This window comes from Rhinoderma darwinii (assembly GCF_050947455.1).
Source record: "Rhinoderma darwinii isolate aRhiDar2 chromosome 11 unlocalized genomic scaffold, aRhiDar2.hap1 SUPER_11_unloc_21, whole genome shotgun sequence".
NCBI classification, from domain to species: Eukaryota; Metazoa; Chordata; class Amphibia; order Anura; family Rhinodermatidae; genus Rhinoderma; species Rhinoderma darwinii.
The window spans coordinates 122,184-128,362 of record NW_027461853.1 but is presented as its reverse complement, the minus strand read 5'-3'; positions in this window follow the sequence as shown (position 1 = coordinate 128,362).

Below are 6,179 nucleotides of genomic sequence, written 5' to 3'. Positions count from 1 at the left end.
CACATTCAGCGCCATATTGGATGGGACTGAGGACCTTGAGCTTGACTTCCCCACCAATGCCGACCTGATGTAATTTGTAGGTTCTAGCAGGGAAACCCTTCACCCCAGACCACTTCTTCATCACAGTGATGCCATCCTCTTCATACGGGTTGTCTGTAATAGAGGGGGTTTCCAGCAGGAGATCCCCCTCTATTAGCCGGAGCGGAGACAGGTGCTACAAGGAGGCATCTGGAGGACCCCTCTGGAGGACCCGTCTCATCCGTGGATCACCCATTCATTTTAATGGGTGCCCAGGAAGAGAGACATCCGCCTAGCCAACCAGATCAGCCGATTTATGTGTTTTATGTCGTTCGTTCATTGTAATGTCTTTCTTTGAAAATCTGAGAAAACGTACAAATTCTGTTACAAATGATATTTTGGCACCTTCTAAGCCCAGAGGAAGGGCAATCCTCCAGCCATGGTTTCCCTAGAGGTTTCCCCCACAGGGGGTTTTTCCTTTCCTGCGTGCTGGAGGGTGACTCTTCGTGAGTCGGAGGTTTGCCATTTTGGGTTTGGTCATATAATATAATAAAAGTTTTGACCATTTAACACCCAATTATAATGTTTTGTGTCTTTATTTTGCATTCTTTGGTTTGGTGATTGGGATTCTGGGTCTATCACATATCACAAAATCATAAGGCCGGACATCTACTTCCCACACTGACATAGAATGGAGACAACAAGCGTTGCTGCACAATTAAGTGTACACATCCTTACATTAAGATATTGTATTACGGTCTGTAGCCTTTGGGGGAAATATATTAACCTTTCTACAACAGTTTACTAGCGTAGAAAATTCACAAAATGCGCAAATGGGGGCAAAATATGAGCAGGGCTTAGCAGAAATGGCCAACAATTTGACTATAACTTACGCCAATTACCACAAAGAGACAAATCAGAGCCTTTAACACCAGTATATATATAAAAATTATTTCAATCTTTATTACACAAATACAATAAATACTTAAAATGACATAAAGAGAGGACGTGGTGTTAAAGGCTCTGATTTGTCTCTTTGTGGTATGTGATTATCATGGAGCCGCCTAGATGATATGGGGGACAGCTTTGGTTCAAACAGTTCCCAACCCTTATTACAACCTTGTTTGGAGTGTATATATTGATTATAACTTACCCCAGTAACTGATGTAAATTATAGTAGAAATCTATATGTATAATGCGGGGGAGTAACAAGGCAAAGGTCCGTGCCAGACCCATACCTCCCCCCAATCAGACTGTTTGCCCCCCAAATCAGATAATAAAATACATTTTAAAAATGTACTTACCTCACCACTCCGATTCTCCCTCCCGGATCCCCTCAGGCTCTTACAGCAGGCCGCAGCACGTGGAAAGTACTAATGACAGGCCGCAGCACGTAGAAAGTACTGATGACAGGCCGCAGCACGTAGAAAGTACTGATGACAGGCCGCAGCACGTAGAAAGTACTGATGACAGGCCGCAGTACGTAGAAAGTACTGATGACAGGCCGCAGCACGTAGAAAGTACTGATGACAGGCCGCAGCACGTAGAAAGTACTGATGACAGGCCGCAGCACGTAGAAAGTACTGATGACAGGCCGCAGCACGTAGAAAGTACTGATGACAGGCCGCAGCACGTAGAAAGTACTGATGACAGGCCGCAGCACGTAGAAAGTACTGATGACAGGCCGCAGCACGTAGAAAGTACTGATGACAGGCCGCAGCATGTAGAAAGTACTGATGACAGGCCGCGCTGCAGCTAAACGATGCCACACATTTATTAAGAGTCGTTCGCCTGTCAATAAATGTGTTGCATCTTACTCCAGCAAACTGTTTAACCCCTTCGCACTCAGCGACGTACTATTCCGTCGCGCTAACCAATACGTTTGCGCTCAGCGATGGAATAGTACGTCGCGGGAGTAACGGCCATTTCGGCCGTCCTCCCAACAAATACAGGAGCTGTGACAGCTGCCGCAGCTCCTACAGCGGGGACCGATCGCTGTGTCCCCGCTGATTAACCCCTGAAAAGCCCTGTTCAATAGTGATCACGGCTTTTTAGGGGTTAAGCTACAATCGCCAGCCTGCTACGCGATAGCGGCCGGCGATTGTAACTATGGCAACCGGACACCAAACAATGGCGTCCGGCTCTGCCATCGACGGAAGCCTAGTGGGTCCTGCTTGCTGTCCTTGAGTAGCTGACAGCTCTAATACACTAATACACAATATTAGAATAGCGATCAGGGCCTCCTGCCCTCATGTCCCCTAGTGGGACAAAGTAATAAAGTAAAAAAAAGATGTGTAAAAATAAGAAAATAAAAGTTTTAAAAGTAATAAAAGTAAAAATCCCCCTTTTTCCCTTATCAGTCCTTTATTATTAATAAAAATATATAAACAAACAAATAAACTATACATAATTGGTATCGCCGCGTCCGTAACGGCCTGAACTACAAAAGTATTTCATTATTTATCCCGCGCAGTGAACGCTGTAAAAGAAAATAATAATAAACCGAACCACAATCACAATTGTTTGGTCACTTCACCTCCCAAAAAATGGAATAAAAAGAGATCAAAAAGTCGCATGTACCTAAAAATGGTCCTGATCGAAACTGCAGTTCGTTACACAAAAAATAAGTCCTCGCACGGCTTTATTGATGGAAAAATAAAACCGTTCTGGCTCTTAGAATAAGGAACACAAAAAGTGAATGATTGTTTACAAAACGTATTTTATTGTGCAAACGCCATAAGACATAAAAAAAACCTATAAACATCTGGTATCGCCGTAATCGTATCGCCCCGCAGAATAAAGTGAATATGTCATTTATAGCGCACGGTGAACGCTGTAAAAACTATAAACATCTGGTATCGCCGTAATCGTATCGCCCCGCAGAATAAAGTGAATATGTCATTTATAGCGCACGGTGAACGCTGTAAAAAAAAAATAATAAAAAAATAATAGTAGAATTGCTGTTTTTTAGTCACCACGCCACCTAAAAATAGAATAAAAACTGATCAAAAAGCCGCATGCACCCCAAGAAAACTACAATGGATTCCTCAAGGGGTCTAGTTTCCAAATTGGGGTCACTTTTGGGGGGTTCCCAATGTTTTGGCACCACAAGACCTCTTCAAACCGGACATGGTGCCTGATAAAAAGGAGGCCTCAAAATCCGCTAGGTGCTCCTTTGCTTCGGAGGCCGGTGCTTCAGTCCATTACCGCACTAGGGCCACATGTGGGATATTTCTCAAAACTGCAGAATCTGGGCAATAAGTATTGAGTTGCGTTTCTTTGTAGACACTGAAGCGCCTAGGGAGAGTGTTAGGGACTGCGAAGGGTTAAAGAAAGAATGGAACGTTTAAATAATACCCAGGAGCAGGATTGGTGAACAAGGGGTAAGAGGGGCGTGGTTAAGGAGATATAAGGCTGGGGGTTTGGGGCAAAACGCCCTCTTACCTTCAACACCCGCCCTCCCTCCCCTAGTGGTTTTAGTTTGTAATTGTTCTACGGTTATATTCTTGTTCTGGCGTTTTTCTGTTTCTTTTGTAGATGTCACAGCTGGCGGAGAGTATGGCGAAGAAGACGGAGTTAGTACCCTACATGCCTGATGGAGTACAGGGAGCATCGGCATTTCAGGAGAAGGAGAAAAGGAAAAATATATGTCTTCATGCCGATGGTTGTTAAATAATAATAAAGCTGTGGCCACTTCCACATTTCCACAAAGAAGGTGTTGGTGTTTTTATTTTAATTAAGGATGGTATAAGGTCCTGGGCAGGTAAGGTTGATAATGGGTCCTTGCAGTCCTTGTAAAACCTTTTGTGTTATAAAAAAAATGGTATAAAGAGGATTTTCTGACAAAAAAAAAAAAGTTAATTTCACCTCTACTTTGCTCTAAATTCCTGTGAAACACCTAAAGGGTTCATAAACTTTCTAAATGCTGTTGTGAATACTTTGAGGGGTCTAGTTTCTAAAATGGGGTATTTGATAGGGGTTTCTAATATATGGGCCCCTCAAAGCAACTTCAGAACTGAACTGGGACCTAAAAAAATAAATAAATGAGGCAATACTTCGCTTCTTACATTATACTGATAATGAGCCGTGCCAACCCCGAGTTTTGACCGTTTGTATAAACGGAGACCCCTATAAGACCGTTCCAGTGCCCGGTTTTCCCAGCATACACCCCCGAGAAGTGTATTTCTATTGATGAGTCCTTGGTAGATTTTAAAGGGAGGCTTCAATTCCGCCAGTACCTGCCGGGTAGGATGGCAAGGTATGGCATGAAGATGTATAAGCTGTGAGAGTGCATCAGAGTATACCTACAAATTTAGGATATATAAAGGGAAGGACACCAGTATTCAACCCCCATAATGCCCCCCCCCCCTTACTGGGAGTTAATGCAAAAATTGTGTGGGATTTGGTGCACCGACTGCTGGACCAGGGTTGTCACCTCTACCTGGATCCAGTGGCGTAGCTATAGGGGTCGCAGCGGTCGCAGTTGCGACCGGGCCCCTAAGCCTGGGGGGCCCATGGGCCCCCGTTGCCATACAGCATTTTTTGTAACAAAATCTTCTGTGCCGTGAAGCCGGCACTTCCGGGTTACGGTCACATGGTACACTTAGTGTACCATGTGACCGTGTTGTCACGTGACACGGCTTCCAGACAGAGCAGAAGAGTCGGTGCGGAGGACTCCAGGTAAGCTGCAGTGTAATGTAATGTATTGTGTTGTATGCGGTGGAGAGGGGGGGAGCGTTAAATCACAGCCCCCCCCCCCCTCCTCCACCGCAAACTGCACAATACAGTATAGTACACATGAGTGTATGAGAGCGGGGCTGCGGCTGTGTAATACAGTCACTGCCCCGCTCCTGAGTCCTAACATGTGCGCGCCGTCAGGATGATGTGATGCGGCCGGCGCTGCACTAATGAGCGTCGGCACTGAAGACAGAACATGGCGGGCGCGCTACAAAACACCCCCATGTTCTGTCCTCATTGCCTGAACCGCCGCTCATTAGTGCAGCGCCGGCCGCATCTCCACATGCTGACCGCGCGCGCACTTATATCAGGAGCGGGGCAATGGCTGTATTACACAGCTGCAGCCCCGCTCTATAACGGCGGAGATCAGAGAAACCTCTCATCTCCGCCGCTGTTCTCCTGAATGCTGTGATCAAAGCTGACTGCAGCATTCAGGGGAAAGTGAGAAGGGGGGATGCCCCTGAATGCGTCACAGGGAATTCCTGTGATGCGATTAAGGGACATACCATATATGGGCAGACAGCCCAGGGTCTGTTGAAGGACCCCAGGGCTGTCCTACCATATTTCCTGTTGTTAGGGCATACTGAGGTATGTCCTAACAACTGCCTGTGTACTATCTGTACACAGGCTAATGTACTGGCATATAGCTATAGGCCAGTACATTGAAGTTTAAAAATAAAATAAAAACAAAGTAATGTTAAATAAAAAAAATACACATACACTTTTTTTTATAATAAACATTAAAATAAGTCTCAATACATAAAATATACACATACTCGGTATTGGCGCACCCGTAATAACCTGCACAACAATTTTTTTGCATCATTTATGATGTGTACTCTGTTAAAAAATAAAATAAAAATTGCTTTCTATCACTTAGGCCCCATTCACACGACCGTGCCCGCAATCAGGGCCCGCGATTGCGGGCACGGCCGGTCACCGACTGCCACCCGCATTTTCGGGCCGTGCTCCCATACAAAGTATTGGAGAACGGCCCGCAAAATGCAAAAGGACGGACATGTTCCATAATTTTCGGAACATTTCTACGGCACGGACACCCATCCGTAGCGCTACGGAAATGTGTCCGCGCTCAATGAAAGTGAATGGAGGTTATTTACGGTCGTGTGCATGGGGCCTAATTGTGAGGCACAAGGTGCGATGATGAATTTAACCTCCATGTGCCTCACATTAATAGTAATTAACCCCATCATGTACCTTACACATTAACCCATTATGACTGAGAAATATGATGAGGTTAATTACTATTAGTGTGAGCCACATTCAAAATTCATCATCACACCTCGTGCCTCACATCAGAAAATGGAAGAACTTTTTTTTAATTTTTATTACTGTTGGCAAAGTAAACGAAGTATCGGTATCGAAGTCCAAATTTTGGTATCGTGACATCCCTACACTGTGGGTCG